An 18,261-nucleotide genomic window follows, 5' to 3' on the forward strand; every position below is an offset into this window, starting at 1 on the left:
TGTGTAAATCAGCATCAACTCTTAAAAGATATTCTATAGAGTCATCGAATTGATGCTTTCACCGAACTTGGTCAGTGAATACAAGATAGGGGTAGGACCCCTAACTTACTTCTGAGATACTCAAAAGTGTCCCTTAGCAGTGGCTTGGTAAAAATATCTGCTATTTGTTCCTTTGTGCTAACATACTCCAACACCACTTTCTTCTCTTGAGCTTCTTCTCTAAGATAATGATATTTGATAGAGATGTGCTTTGTCTTAGAGTGCATAACAGGATTCTTTGAAATGTTAATGGCACTAGTATTGTCACAGAATATAGTTACTGGCTCTGTAACTTTCTCATTTATACCATCCAACAGTTGTTTGATCCATGCTATGTTAGTACAATTCAATGCTGCAACAACATATTCAGCTTCTGTTGTTGACTGTAAAACACATCCTTGTTTCTTGCTAAGCCAACTCACTAGTCTTTCTCCTAAAAAGAAAGCTCCTCCACTTGTGCTTTTCCTGTCATCAATGTTGCCTGCCCAATCAACATCAATATAAACTTTTAAAACAAAATCATTTCCTTTCTAATATACTAAGCCATAATCCTCAGTGCCTTTCAAGTATCTAAAAATTCTTTTGATTGTTGTCATGTGTGTTTCCTTGGGATCTGCAGAGAATCTTGCAACTATACCTACTGCATGTGCTATATCTGGCCTGCTGTGAACAACATATTGTATCTTTCCAATCATGGATCGGTAAAGTGTCTCATCAACAGATGTAGATTCATCATTCTTTGATAATTTATAGTTGGTAGTCATAGGAGTACTTACTGGTTTTGAATCCTCCATTCCAAATTTCTTCAAGATTTCCTTTATGTACTTGGATTGAGTAATGAAAATCTCATTTTTCATTTGCAGTATCTATAAACCTATAAAATACTTTATCTCACCGATTAATGACATCTCAAATTCTTTGCTCATTTCATTTCCAAAGTTCTTGCATAAAGAGTCATTTCCACAAAATACAATATCATCAACAAATATGGCTGAGATCAGTATTCCATTTTCATCATTCTTCATGTACATATTGTTGTTCTCACTTGTCCTTATAAAACCAATCTTGATCAAATAAGAGTGCAATCTTTCATACCATGCTCTAGGTGCTTGTTTCAGACCATATAAAGCTTTGTTCAATTTACATACCTGATCTTTATTCTTGTCTTCAACAAATCCTTCAGGTTGTTCAATAAAAACTTCTTCATCTAATATATCATTCAGAAATGCAAATTTGACATCCATTTGATATACCTTAAAATTTTTGAAAGCAACATATGCCAACAATTTATTTACTCCTTCAAGTCTAGCCACAAGTGCAAAAGTTTCACCATAATCAATTCCCTCTTCTTGAGCATAACCTTTGCATACTAGTCTTGCTTTATTTTGAATGACCTCACCTTTTTCATTCAGCTTGTTTCTGAAAATCCACTTTGTACCGATTACATTTTTGTCCTTCGGTCTTGGGATTAGAGTCCATGTGTCATTCTTCTTGATTTGATCAATCTCTTCTGTCATAGCATTTATCCAATCTTCATTGTTAAGTTCCTCTTTCACTATTCTCGGCTCAAAGTCAGATATTAGACATGTGTTATGTCTCAGTTTGTTCCTTGTCATTACTGGATCATCCTTATCTCCTATAATCTGACTTGATGCATGATGTCTTCTGACATACTTGGATAATACAGGCTCGGTAGGCTTTGTATGATCTTCTTCATCACTCGGTAACTAGATATTCTCTCCATTTCCTTCAACAGTTCTCTTGGTAAGACTTGTCGGTTGAACATAGACAAATTCATCATAATCTTCTAGTTCTTTGGAGTTTCCTTCATCATTTCTTTCTGCAAATTCATCAATTTTCACATTTGCACTTTCTACTATTTTGTTAGATGATTTGATCAGACATTTAAATGCTTTGCTTCTAGAAGAATAACCTAGAAATGTTCCTTCTTCACTTTTCCGATCAAACTTGCCATTTCTATCATCTTTGTGTACATATCATCTACTTCCAAAGATTTTGAAGTAACTTACATTAGGTTTCTTGTCATACCAGATTTCATATGGTGTCTTCAAAGTTCCTTTCTTCAGTTGAACTCGGTTCAGGGTGTAAACTGTAGTGCTTATTGCTTCTCTCCAAAATGTTTGTGGCACTTTCTTTTCAATTATCAGGGTTTTGGCACAATCCACAATAGATCTATTTCTTCTCTCAGCTATCCCATTTTGTTGTGGAGTTCTCGGTGCAGAGACTTGTCTTTTAATACCATGATCATTGCAGAATAAGTTGAACTCGTCAGATGTGAACTCTCCTCCTCTATCTGATCTAAGACATTTCAATTGTCTTCCTATTTCATTTTCAACTCTTTCCTTGTACCATTTAAACATTTGAAAAGCTTCTAATTTTTCTTTTAAAAACATGACTGACATCATCCTTGAATAATCATCCACAAATAATATGAAATATTTATCACCATAATAACTTTGAACTTTCATAGGACCACAAAGATCAGCGTGCACAAGATCTAAAATTCCCTTAGAAGTGTAGGACTTACTTGTAAAGCTTGATCTTGTCATCTTACCCATCTGGCATCCTCGACACATAGCATTCTTAGGTTTTTCCAAACTTGGTAGACCTCTTACTCGGTGCTTCTTACTTATTTTGGTCAGATTATCAAAATTTACATGACAAAACCTTTTATGCCATAACCAGGTATCATCTATCTTTGCATATAGACACTTATTCTGAGTTGAGTTAAGATGAAATGTATTACCTTTTGTTTGTGTCCCGATAGTATCTAACTTTCCATTCTTGTCATGAACTTTGACAATTCCTTTCTGAAATTCTATTTGGTAACCTGTGTTGTTTAGTTGTGCTACACTCAACAAATTATATTTCAAACCTTCAACCCAATAAACATCATTACATTTAGCATTGTCAAGAAGTGTTATTGATCCTTTACCTTTTACCGGACATGGTGCATCATTACCAAATCTTACATAGCCTCTATCATAATCTTCTAACATAACAAACTTGTTTTTATCACCTGTCATGTGATGTGAGCATCCACTATCTATGATCCAAGAATCATTAGTATTTATGTGAGATATTAGGGCTTTTTCTTCATACCTTTCTTCATCTGATCCATCTTTGATAGCCACATAAACTAATTCCTTTGTATCAGTTTCATTTGATTTATCATCATTGGATTCCTCATCAGCTATTAAGCATGTCTTTCTATCTCTACTTCTGAAGTCTCGGTGTCCTCTGTAATGATTATCTTTCTGTTCTTCATCTTGGTAATCTCTCTTTTTAGTAGATTCTTTTTCAGGACAGTTAGAAGCCATATGTCCTATCTTATCACAATTAAAACATTTCAAAGGTAGTTTTCCTTTATACTTACCTTTGCCTCTCGGTAGCTTTCTGGCTAATAGTGCTTCAAACTCTTCTTGCTTTCTAATTTCCTCATACAATTTGTGTACTTCTTCCATGTTCTTACGAAATCTTTCACTTGCTCCATTGTGATCTCCTTCAGAGTACTTATACTTTCTTTCATTGTAATCATTAGATTCATCAAGATGAAAAGAACTAAATGCAGATTCAACTTTATTTACTGAAGATCCACTGTTATCATAGTTACTTAACTCAAATGCATGTAGCTTACCAATAGTAGCATCTAAAGAAATTGGCATATTGGGTACAGACCTTAATTCATTGATTGCAGAGACTCGGATTGCATAAGCTGGTAGAAGGGTTCTTAACAACTTACTTGTTATATCCTTTTCTTCAATAGTTCCACCTGCTCCTTTGATTTGATTGACAATCTCCTTTAGTCTTGTACTGTACTGGGTTATGTTCTCACCTTCATTCATCCTCATAGATTCAAGTTGCCCTCTTAGATTGTCTACTTTTTCTCTTTGAACATGTTCATCATCGCCATACACAGATATGAGCTTGTCCCACATTGCATTTGCATCATTGCAGCCTTCTAGATCATTAAACTCTGAGTCGGTCAATGCAGATGTTATTTCAATCATTGCTTGGATATGTTCTTGCTTTGCCTTTATCTCTTCCATTGTCAATGGATAGGTGCTCGGTGTAATGAAATCATTCTCCAGATAATATACAACATATTCTCCAACTCCTGATAGGTGCAACTTCATCCTTTTCTACCATATAGAGAAACTTGACTTGTTCAGCTTCGGTGCATCCCTCTTATACATCTTTGGATCTTTGCCTCAAGTACCTTTAAACTTTTCTTCTAGAGTCCAAAGCTCTAATACCAATTGATAGTTCTGATACTTAATATTAAGTACAGATGCTAAGCTAATAAGATGAGAGGGGGGGGTGAATCATACAAACTTAATCTTCCATAAAAACATCAGATTCAACTTCAGTAACATATACTTCAGTGATATAACCAAAACTGCTAAACATGCAAACTCAAAAGCATATAAACATCGTAACACTCATAACACCAAATTTAACATGGAAACCCAAATAGGGAAAAACCACTGTGGGATTTCAGACCCACTAAGAAATATACTCTTCTAGAGTATGCTCGGTTAAAAGAAAATCCTGTTAAAGATTACAAACACATTGCTAGATGTGACCCAGTTAAGGGATTTCCCTCAGATCTGTTAGGATCTTCACCTTGTTAAAGGATTTCAAACACTCAATCAGAATGTCACCTTGCTAGAGGGTTTTACAAATAAGACTATTAAGTCCACTCGGTTAAGAGATTTTCTGTCACTTCACAAAATAACAGTAATAAAAATATATCTGCAACTTCACATCTAAAATGCTAAAGCAGATTCTTATTTGCTCAATAAAATCTAGGACTTATCTTGTCCATTTGTTGGGCCCTATACTCTATTATTCAAACAGGTCTTCAAGCTTCTGCGCTCGGTAATCACTATGTAGCATCCCTATGCATACACTTGCCCACATACATTATTTATCAACAATTCCCTATTTATAAACAATTCGCCAACCGCTTAATCTCCTTGATCACATATCCCATGATCAATCATAGCCATCAGATCTTCAAACTTGACTAGGTTCAATGTATTCTTCGATCTGAAAAATATTTTACCCCGCCTTGGAACTTGCATACATTTCTTGGAACTTGTGCTAGGGTAATGCGGTTCAATCTGCACTATAGATCTTCCTGTCAATTTTCCTTTGCCATAGATTCTTTAACAAACTTCATGCATGGCATACCAATCATTTAATCAGTTCCAGCTCATCAGCTTCCTTCATTAAATAATGCATGTAATCATTTAATGCATTCGGTTACAGCTCGGTTACAACTCGGTAAATACTAAACTTCACTTGGTAGACATTCCGCCTTCATTAACCGATAGCGATAATCTTAGGGTTTACCGACTAGGTTCTTTGCTCGGTAACATAGTATAGTATTAACCTTACAATCAACAACATATGTAGGATATCAAAACAATCTAAATGATCTCATCATTGTCTAACTCGGTAATAGTTGCCCATTGAATAACTTATTTCTCTCCTTATTCATCACATTCTTTCTGTGTCTTTTACCGACATCTTTATACTCATCAAATCATACTTCTTAAGATATGGCAACATCATATTGAATTAAAAAATCAATTTCTTGACATCAATGACAAAATAATAATATTAAGATAGTAAACATCCTTAATCAGTATATCCACAATCATCAACAACCTTCTCAATATCCTTATTGAAATGCCAACAATCTCCCTTTGTCTATTATAATGCCAACAAGATAGTGAGGATGTAGGGTAGATAGGTGGTGTGAGCAGAATCAACATTGCAATCAAGCCTTAGAAATTGAAACACCAAAGAGAGGCCTAGGTGGGGACATAATTGTAGGCAAGTACAATTCCAGATGCTACATTCAACCCCCACTTTAGTGAGAGTATGAGACTAAGCATACTCATGGTAAAGTACAAAGTTGCATTGAAAAACTTTCACCAAGATATCAAAGAGATAAGACACGCTAAGCCCTCAATGAATTTAGGATTTTACTACTGTAACATTGAGATAAAAGGGAGAACATAATAAAGGAGAAGAAGAGAGAACATGACTACACTAGCTTAGTAAGATTCAATTACTATGAGTCAGACAAAGAAAAATACCCAATTACAAAGCAAAAGACTCAGTTTGCAAGGTAACTTGAGTATGAAAACATGGCATGGTGTGTTCATAAAGTGTAAAACTAAGTGGAGTGTATGCCCCCACGTTAAATTGATTTCATGCGTCTTATCAGGAGAAAATGCTTTAAGGTTGCATGTATCAAAAAGACAAGCACGTTACCACAATGAGATGCCCCCAAGAAAGGACAAATCAAAGGATAATGGTCACAAAACATATATGAAAAAGCATATAAGGGATCCACTAACTCTGGGGTCAGTATGCTCTTATGATAAATAATGTATATCAAAAATATTTGTATTGAATTGACCTCATCTCCGAAAGGTAGTAGAACTTGGAAGGGAACATGTTCCTTTTTGAGTCAACATGGAAGAGACCAAAAAGAGATCTCAACGCTTTGCATCATCCCCTAGTAGACAACACAAGGGACAACATATAGAAGAATTAAGATACAAATAGAAGAATGTCACAATAGATTTGACCTCTTTAGTACCTTGCACCAATGAAATAACAAGGGGCATCCAAAGAGAACCTAACATAATATAAAAACATATCAAGTAGCACATCACGAGGGAAACACATTACAAACAAGCAAACACACAAGAGAGGATCTACAACATGAATGAAACTGATCAATAAAATCATCTCCCCCACAATATTGTTGAACATCATTTAGGAAGGTGGACAAGAAGCAAGAGGATCCGCTTTGAGCATGACAGATGGAGCTATTGCAAGTTCCAAATAAGGACCATGCTCTAATGATAAGTCACTTTGTTTGTCACTAGGAGCTAGGGTTAATGCTTTCGAAAAATGTGAAGATAAATCATGATTAACATCAATAAGCTCATACATATCATCAAAATCATTAGAATAAACATTGTTAGCATGAACAACATCATCATCCATATCATCATCTAGATTAATAAAATCAAGATCTCTAATGCGAAAAAGACCATGAACCATCATTTTTCTTAAGCATTCTTAATCGTGATAATTTAGGTTGAACTTCCTCCTTAGGGTTAGGCAAAGGCTTGACAATTGGGATCAAGTCAACATTTGGTGTCTTCAAGGAGGAAATGGTTTGGGAAGAAAGTTCATGAGCCTTGGCGTGATGTCTTCATCGATATTCTCATGCATAACGGTTCCTTTTAGTTTTAGCTAAGACTTGTGAGATTGAGGATCAATGGATATAGCTTTCTTTTCTTCCCTTAAAAGGGGAGGAATGGGAGAAACCCCACTAGGTTGAGACATAGAAGATGCCAACTTCTTTCTTTTGTAAGATGTAGGAGGTGGGACTGAGGCATATATAAGAGGAATAGAAGGAGTACAAAGAATACTAGGTCCATTATGGGGAGGAATATCCATAGGTATAGGATCTCTAGGCTTACTAAAGGGCATGATCATTTCATTTTTCCACTTCTGATAAGATAAGAAAAGGATCTTACTTTGAAGCTTAAGAGATTCAGGTTGTTGAGGCCAAAAGTAATCAAGAGTGAAATTACCATGCTTTGTTGTGGGTTAGTAAAGGCTATGATTAATTTTTATGATAGTGCCATTATGAGGGAATTTCAGACATTTATAAATTGCAGAAGGAATAGCTTTCATGGAGGAGAGCCAAGGATGTCCCAACTTCACGCGATATTGATCTGATGTAGGAATAATAGTAAGCACTTAATACCAACCTCAATAGGGAGAGTAATAGAACTAATAGTAGGGAAAAAGAAAACATTATACACCTTCACCACAACATCAAATTTATCATGTGTAGCTTGATGCAATTGTAAAATATAAAGATATTCTTCAATAATCATATTTACCATACACATTGGATCAATGAGCACCCATCATGAGATTTTTTCTTTGATCTTCGCAATGATATAAAATGGGCCATTAGGTGCAATAATAGTGTCACTAGGACCAAAAGTAATGCATAGATCTTTCGGAGGTATAGGTTTACCAACAAGATTCACAACATTGTTAGATTCCATACCAAGGTCATTGGGAGAAAGGCAAGAGACTCTGGCTCAACAACATTAGTGGAGTAAGAAGGTACATGATTAGTGAATATTTGGAGGTGTTGATTACGAGGAGGTACAAACTTATTTCCTTTGTCATTCACACTAGCTACAAATATAATATTATTATCAATGAAGTCTTGAATTTTACTCCTCAATGTATAACATTTCTTGGTATCATGTCCAAGTTGATGATGCTATTGACAGAAGGCTTTGGGATCATTATAGGGTGGCAATGGTTTAGAAGTGTCAATTGGCTTGATGGGAGGAAGTTTCAACATATTAGCATGTATCAACCTGAATATTATACTATGCAAAGACTAAGAAAGAGGAGTTAACTCTTTTCTAAAGTATTTGGATAAAGGGGCCATGCTTGATGTCATGGCTGCCACTTGAGTATTGATGTTTTCATTTATCTTGATGTAACCTTTTTTGAGTTTGAACTTCATAAATTATTGTTGAGAACCCTCATTCTTATCAACCAGAGCAATTGAAGAAGATGATTCAAATTGACTCACTTAAAGTTGATAATTATGAAGCACTAGACACAATTGCATAAGGGAAGTAAACTCAGAAAATATAAGCTTATCTCTAATGTCTTTTTGTAAATTAGCAATAAAAAAAATTTGAACATCATGATTGGGAAAAATTTTAAGCAATTTGAGAATGTGAATTTTTATATCTACCAATGTAATTAGTCACTTTTTCATTAATTCATTTCTTACAATGAATCAAATTAGTCAAAGTAATTTTAGGATCAATATTATTTTTAAATTGTTGAATGAAAGAATTAGCCAATTGTTGAAATGAAGTAATGGAATAAGGGGACAAAGAACAATACCATTGCAAAGCTTTATCTCAAAAGGTTCTAGTAAACAACTTAACCATAAGTCTTCACTACACAAAGTTTGAAATGTCTTCACATGAGTTGAGGGGTCACCTTTCAATTATACAACTCCAATTGAGGGACTTCCATATGTTTAGCGGGAACCGCATAGATAATGTCATCGGATAATGGGCTCGCTATATCAAATGTGGGAACATTGAACTTGGATTGAGTAATGGAAGTCAATTGTTGTTGTAAGGATGTAACAGTTTGGGCTATATTATTCATGTTTGCTTCAGTGGATGGGTTGAAATTGGACATATTGGATTGTGATGAAGGATTAACATTGTTATATGTACATGTGGAACATTATGATATGTTGGTATGGGAGATGATTGGGATACGAATGGAAGAATCACAGAAGAAGGTATGTAAGAATATTGATTAATGAGACTGCCCCCATGACTAACATGTGTAGGATTAACATTTTGTGTGGAAGTAACCATGATAGAAGATGTAAATGTAGGCACACTAGGAAAGGATGTAGGCATAAGAATGGAATGATTGAATTGAGTAGTGGGTTGAGAGTAACCAAGGACTTTGGCACAACTTTTGATTGGAATGATATTAGTGTCAACAATATGAGCAAGGACATGCAACAAATTAACATCAATTTTCTCACTTTGCGTCATTCTTTTTAATCCTTCAAGCAAAGGGGTTGCCTCACTTTTCGAGTATTGTCGACTCATCCGTTGTTTAAGATTTTCAAATTCATTGTCAATATTCTCTAATTGGTCAATAGTAACCCTAGTTAGTGATTCATCCACATCATGAAAATTATGAGGAGAAAGGAGATAAATGATGTCATTTGTTGGATTAGAGGAAGCACCAACATTCTCATGGAATAAGTGATCTAACCAAGAGGATACATACCCTTAGTGGTTAAACCTTGGGAATCCTTAATTGTATAACTTCTAACAAAACTCATGCAAAAAGGAGGGAAATTTTAATGCAAAATTTAAAAAACCAATGCAATTTGTTATAACAATGATTGATTAACCAATTAATTAAGCAATTTGATTTGTGACTTGGAACAATAAATATCTTTAAATCATAACATAACATGTCATAACATTCAGATCTAAAAATACACTTGAAAATTTATACAAGCCACAAGTTAATTTTAGAATAATAAATTAGGGTTTTTGTGAATTTAACCTCTAAATTATGTAATATAATTAAAAATAATAATTATGAGCATAAATTTGTATTTTAAAATGCATACAAAATCAAACCTGAGACAAGAAATCAGAATTAGGCATGCAAGATATCGGCTTCACCAAAATGTAATGGACAGAAATTTGGGATTTAGGGTTTCACTAAGTAAATCCCAATAGATATAGGTTCAATCCCAATGGGGAAAGGCCTAAGAAACCGATTAGATTCAATTGTTTTTTATTGTTTGTCCTCTTTCTTAGTTGAATTTCTAATGTAATTGTGAAATTAGAGCAAAACAAGAAATTATTCAAGTAAATTGACAAAAATAGTAAGCTACAAATATCTCATTGAGCCACAAAATTGGATCTAGGTAAAAGGATATGTCTAGAACTTGTTCTCAAAAGTTCAACCTAATTTATTGGGACCAAGTAGTACAGATTCACCTTGGTCCTTCAAATTTTCCATCATTGAAAGCTAAACATGTTCGTCACTATTGACTTTACTGGAATTCTTGAGTACAACTCTACACCTATTTCTTGCACAAAGAAGGAAAGGTAAATATGTTGGGAATAGGGGTTTGTCTTAAGTCAAACCCTAGTTTTAAAATTAACCATGAAATTTAAATAACAAATGTAATGAAAGACTGTAATAAAGTACTTTCCTTTTGAGGGAAAGACTAAATTTGAAATGTAACGCTTGAAACCACAATGTTTACCTTGATGAAGTTTTATTTGTCTTCACACAAAGATTTTAGGGTTTCATATACGATATCTTCATAAAACATTGATCATGGATGCCATCTTCAATACTTGAACTTGACTTCACTTCTACTCCAATGCTCCATGAATGGCTAATTTCTTGCTCACTTGAATTGAATTTTTTCAAAGTGTAATTGAGATCTTAGAAGTTGTTAAGTTTCAAATGAGAGGGGTAGACCTCCTCCTATTATACTTGTCTTTCTGAAAATCAAATTGGATTTTCAAAATAGGGTGACACATGATCCAAATTCCTACTAATTTGTGATGACCATTGTGAGGCCCCATTTGAGGACCTGATTAAGAGGCCGAAGCGTGAACCTCTCTGGTTTTGAAAAATAAGATCCCAAAATGGGGGGAAGACAGGGAAGATAGTGAGGATGTAGGGTAGATAGGTGGTGTGAATAGAATCAATATTGCAATTAGACCTTTGAAATTAGAACACCAAAGTGAGGCTTAGGTGGGGACAAAATTGTAGGTGAGTACAATTTAGGATGTTATAAAATGTTTCTTTGATGATTTGGGGGTTTATATTTTGAGAAGTCACTAGTGAAATTTAATGTATAATTAAGTTGGAATTGGTATATACTAACTCACTCCCCTCTTAGTATACTATGTTCCCTCCAAAGACATCTATGAAGGATATGACAAAGTAAAAAAGAAAAGTTGGAAACCTATAGAGGAAAGTTAGAAAGTCTGAAGATGAAAGAAGTGAATAAGTGAAGGTAGTTCTGATTGTAAAGAAGGTTCTCAGATCTCTTCCCTCAAGGTGTGATTCAAAATTTTTAGCTCTTGAATAATATAGAGATATAGATAAGTTTAAAATGGATGAATTATTTGGCACTGTCGGATCTCTAAGAGTAAAATGTGAATCTCGATCCAATCCAACCAAAAGATTAACCCTCTAATAGGAAATTATGAATTCTTCATTGAACTGGTGTACCCTATAATTGCTAGGAAGGAGGAAATGGTTACACGATGACCATAAAAATTGTGGTGTGGTGACTTAAGTTACTAGCAATAGGCACTACCCAATCAAAAAGAAAATATAACAAAAGTGATAACTCCCAAAATTGAAACCTAGGGTTTGTTGGAGAAATTAGGGTATTTATCTAATTATTTATTAATTAGGTCCTTTAATTGTTTTTTAACTTAAGCTAAACTTAGGAGCTTTTTGTTATCTAGAGTTTGTTTTTCTAGATTTAGTTCTAGATGTAATTGAGCTTAATTTAGCTCCTAATTTACATTTCTTTAGTTCTCCTAATTTTAGCATTTGGTTTTTGCAAGTAGGGTTTCATTCATCCTTTATTAGGATTCGTTAATTAATTATAATTATATCTCTAATATTTTTTTTTCAATAATATAAAACTCTTAGTTTGTTATAGAGCATATAATATTTCCTTGATCTTCATTGATTCTCTCTATTTTTGCTAAGCTTGATCTCGATTATTCAGTTTTTATTTTTACATTTTATGCCACCGGAGATGATCTTGGTACTTGTTACACCATTCCCTCACTTGATGAGTTTTCTTCTCAACTCACTAGAAAGAAATCCAAGTTGGTTTAGATGGGTTGATTGAAGTTTTCCGAATCATAAGCTCTTGTTACTTCCTTGAAAGTGATTCTTGGCTCCTATGATTGGTCATCTTCTACATGTATTAGAGCATAATATTTGATCCTACATGGTATCAAAGTTGCTTTTGGTACTCATTACACTATGTATTCACTTGATGAGTTTTCTTCCCAACTCACTCAAGAGAAAACCAAGTTGGTTCAGATGGGTTGATTGAAGTCTTCCAAATTATAGGCTCCTGTTGCTTCCTAGGCCCCACAGATTAGAAGGCTTCACATGGAAAAGGAAAAAAACAAAAACACAAGGATTCGAAGTCACATGACTACTCCAAGGACACACAATCACGTGATTCTTCAAATTACTTTTCCTCTTCTAAGAGGTCATTAATAAATAACTATAAGCCACAATGCACACATGACAGTAAGAAAATAAATGATGAGCATCAATGTTATGCAAAGAAGATCGATGAGATGATGTATCTTCTACATAAGCACAATATTCAGTCACCTTCATCTAGTACATCTTCTTTTACGACTTCAAGATCTAGACATTTGGGGTTCTCTTCATCAAAATGTGGTGAAGACAAGATGAAGGGCCATGCTCTTTTTGCATCAACACATACTCTATCTTTCAAGTGGCTTCTTGATTCAAGAGCCTCACATCATATGGGATCATCAAAGAGTGTGTTCTCTTCTTTTGAGAATTGTGTGTTTCCAAATATTTTGATGGGTAATAACACTTACATGAGTGTTGATGGAAGTGGTTCTATTGAGGTTGATGGTGGCACATTCAATAATTTTATTTGTGTCCCTGTATTGTCTTCCAATCTCCTTTCCATTTACCAACTTACTCACAATAGCACAAGCAAGACAATTGATTTCACCCTTGATTCAGTGCTCATCAGAGATCTTCGTAATAGAGATCTTGTTTCAATGGTAGCTTTGATCATGCATCACTATGGTATCAGTTCTCTCATTTTGCTTCCATTGAGCATGCAGTTCCATTGCTTGGTCCTACCTCTCATGCATTTAGAGGATTAGAAATATAAGGAGAGGTTTGTCTACTTGAACCTATTTGTGCTTTAGTTGTCCATAATAGTTCCTGGGGATTTTATCAATCCTCATCCACCTCCATCTTCTTCATAGTTTAGTTTAGTTCAGCATGTTGATTGTTCCCTTCTAGTTTTAGTGGATTGGGATGAGTACTTACTAGATATTGATAGGTTATTTGATACATTACACAGTCCAAACATTGGGAACATGATTGAGGATTTTGCATTCCTCCTTGATACCAACTTGAGCACTCCTATCATCCCATCTTCACTACCTGCATAGGTTGTTCATTAGGTATGTTCATAGTTGTTTAGATGTGCTTCATTTCATTTGACATCTTTTTATTCAAGTAGTTGGGCAATTGGGCAGTTGGGCAGTTAAGCAATCTTCCATTGCCACATCATGAGACATTTCCTTCCATCCCCCTTCATGGAGTTGCTTCTGCCTTGTACATTTAACTTGTTTCTTCCCAAGGGGAGGAATGTGGTTTGTTGCTCTTAGATATTCATCAGCATTCATCATTGAGCCTTCATCTTTGATATTGGAGCTTCTCTCTTATGGGGGAGTCTTGATTGTACTTATGTGACTGATTTAGTACTTGGGGGGGCATCTTGAGTCCTTCTTGCTTGTCACATGTATTTTATTTTTCATTTAATCTTCATCAACATTCATCCTTGAGCCTTCATCTTTGACATTGGAGCTTCTATCTTATGGGGAATTCTTGATTTTTTTTATGTGATCGATTTAGTACTTGGGGGGAAATCTTGAGTCCTTCATGCTTGTCACGTGTACTTTATTTTTTTATTTTTTTTTCTCTTTTGGGGAGGATTTTTTTCCCATGTGGTTTTCTCCTTTTCTCTATTTGTGAGAGATGCATTGGTTTATACATGAGTACTTAATCAAGCCTAGTTTTCGGGAATCATTCATGCATTTTTCTTTCATCATTATCTCTTTAGCTTATTCCTAAGTTAATATTAAGGGGTGTTGGAGTAATTAGGCCATTTATCTAATTATTTATTAGTTAGGTCCTTTAATTGCTTCTTCACTTAAGCTAAACTTAGGTGCTTTTCTTTATCTAGAGTTTTATTTTCTAAATTTAGTTCTAGATATATAGTTGAGCTTAATTCAACTCATACTTTGCATTGTTTTAGTTCTCCTAATTTTAGCATTAGGGTTTTGCATCTAGGTTTTACTTCATTCATTTTAATTGAATCTTCGCTATTGTTTATGCAATCATACAAAATTCTTAGGTTGTTATAGAGTACATAATCTTTACTTGATCTATTTTGTGTGATAAGCATTTTTCTTGTAGATGATTATTGGCTCCTATGGTTGATCATCAACTTCTACATGGTACTCAAGTACAATATTTGCTCCTAAATGTTTTTAGTAATATGACAAATATGCAAACCCTAATTAAGCTAGTGAACATGAGAAATAGAATCAAATGCGTAGAAGCCCTAAATTAAATCTAAAGCTAACACTTAGCATTATCATCTCCTCTTGATCTAAAACATCTGACATTTTTTCCTTCTCCTTGGTTTGCAACACTTGTCATTTTGAATTTACTTTCCATTTCATTCATCTTGCCTCTCATCTTCATATCACTTTACAACTAAAAAATTGTCTTTTAACTTGCTTTGATGAGTAGTTGCAACATCATAAATTGGAAGCTTGTACACATTACACCACTTTTCATGTCCCTGCTTTAGTGTGTCTCATCTTAGCTCTCCCTTAGGTCCATTTCTAGCTTTTTTTCCTTAAAATTGATATCATCTTTCCACATGGAGAACTGAACCTATTTGTTGGGCTACGCACTCTCATCTCCCGCTTATTGGTCCTATTTTTGGTGGACAAGGGTACCTAGGGTATACTGGTCCAAGATAGGAGCACATGGGGTGTCCTATTCCTCCTTAAAATGGACCTATTTTGGATAGGTTGGTGTACTTCCCCTTCCTAATGATTTTAGCCTCAATGTATCAATTTGATTGTCGGAGGTTAGCCTAATCTGTAATTACCTTAGGAACCCTATATAAGATCATCCTTTTGATCCATTTTTATATCACACCATACCTCATCTGCATCCATCTTGCATGCATCCACATCAAGTAATATCAAGCATACAAAACAACATTTCATCCTACCGTATTCTTCAAGCATTTCAACATCATGGAGAAACAAATCTTTATCAATATTCATGCAAGCATGTGTGTTTGTTTAGGTCATTCATATTCATGTCATGTCAAGTTATTCTATTGCATCAACACTTGTGATTACATTCAAAGAACATTGCATCATCATCCATTATCAATTGCAATGAATTTGAGGTATATCATTCAACATCTTCTTTGGTATTTCTATTTCTAATTTTAGTTCAATTCAAGGGTTAATTCTAAACCTAGGGTTTGACTTGGGAAACCCCCTATCAACAACACCATTTTGTTTCTTTCTATGGGCATGCAATAGATTTAAAATCTATGAACAAATATTGCGATAGAGAAAACGATGATGATTAGATTCAGGTTTTGCAGGAGTGAAGAGTAGAGGACCAGGACACCCAAAGCATCACGGTCTTACAAATTTATGATGAAGTTATGGGAACAAATTTTGAGTGATATTCTAATTTCAAAAGCTTCTTGTCTATCTGCGTCTAATATCTAGAGGACCAAGATGCTTAGAGCATCCCAATCCTATACTTTCAAGATAGACTTCTTGAAATAGATGCCCCTTTGTTCCTTTTTCTTAGATTTAACTGTGTTTGCATATCTTTAGCTGACTATTTATATCATTTTACACCACTTTTGCATTAAAAATCCTAGATCTAGCATTCATATTACATCCTTTCAATTATATTTTCAACTCAATCAAAAGGGTTAGAATTCAATCCACATTTAGCTCTCTTCCTAATAGAATTGAGTTTGAATCTATGAAGTTCACTCTCCTTTTAATGTAATGTTTGTAAAATAGGTTATTTACATAGCTAAACTTGCGAGCTCCTATTTCCATATAATACATTTTGGTAAACCCAATGCTTTTGCACATTTCTAATTTAGTGTTTTTAGATCTATTTTTTCATAATGAAATTTATAAAATCTAATTGGTTTTCTATTTCATGTGTGATTACATTACTCATTAGTTACTTTTAGTTACATTTATTTCATTTCATGTTGCTTGCATTCTTTCATAGTACTTTCACATTTTGCATAATAAGGGTTTCAAATATTTTTCCTACATTCAAGTCATTTTTCAAAGATTTCATACATGTTTCATGTTGTTATATAATGACATTTTTAATGAAATTAATGGAATATTTAAATAATACTCTTGATAATCCTAGAGATGATATTGAAATGAGAAACACTTGTGCCTCTCCTAAGGTATCTTTTGTCAATGTGGAAAGAATTAAAACTCCTATCAATAATCTCTCCAAGGGGGAAACAACATTGAAGAGTAACATTAAACTATCATCTTCCCATAAAGATAATCTAGAGAAAGGGGGGCAAGGTAAACATGTTGGTACATCAATCACTCTAGACCAGGAGCCCCTTCTACAATTCATAAATGTTTGTAATTCTCTTATAATGATATTATTATAATGATTAATCATAGCCTTTACCAACCCACAACTAAGCATGGAAATTTCACTCTTGATTAATTTTGGCCTCGACAAATTAAGCCCGTAAAGACTCAAAATGGCATCATTTTCTTATTTTATCAAAAAGGAAAAATTATATGATAATGGCCTTGAGTAAACCTAGAGACCTTACACCAATGGATATTCCTCTTCATCATCCTAGACCTGGTCTTCTTCCTACTACTTATATTCCTCCTATATATGTAATAGTCCCACCTCCTACATCTTATAAAGGAAAAAACTTGACATTAGATGTCTCTCACCCTAGGGGTTTCTTCCATTCCTCCCCCTATAAGGGAAGAAATGAAGCCTATGTTAATTCATCCTCAAGCTTCGCAAGTATACGGATCATTGTGTGATAGAATGATGAATGCATCATGCTAAGCCTCACAATATTTCTTCCCATACCATTTCCTCTCTAAAGAAACAAAATGATGACTTGGCCTCATTTGTCTAGCCTCCATCTAACCCTAGAGAGGAAGTTCAACTCAAATCACCTAAATTAAAAAATCTCAAGAAAAATAATGGTTCAACTTCTTTTCATGTTAAATATCCTATTATGATTAATTTAGATGATGATATGGATGATGATAATATTTTTCTCATGCTAACTCTAATGATCCTAATGATTCTAATGATATGTATGAGATTTTTGAGATTAATCGAGAGTTATCTTCATATTTTTTAATAGCATTAACCCTAGATCCTAGTGACAAAAAAAGTGATTCATCATTAGACCATGGTCCTTATTTGGAGCTTGCAATAGATCCATCTACCATGCTCATAATGGATCCTCTTGCATCTTTTCCATAATCCCTAAATGATATTACGCAAGATTCGGAGGTGGATGATTTGCTTGACTAGCTTCATTTGTGTTGTGGATTCTATTTCATGTATTTGCTTGTTGGTAATGTGTTTCCCCTATGATGTTTTTCTTGATATTTTTTTGTATTATGTTAGGTTATCTTTGGGCGACACTTGTTACTTTCCTAGTGCAAGGTA

Source organism: Cryptomeria japonica, chromosome 6 (genome assembly GCF_030272615.1).
Source record: "Cryptomeria japonica chromosome 6, Sugi_1.0, whole genome shotgun sequence".
NCBI lineage: Eukaryota > Viridiplantae > Streptophyta > Pinopsida > Cupressales > Cupressaceae > Cryptomeria > Cryptomeria japonica.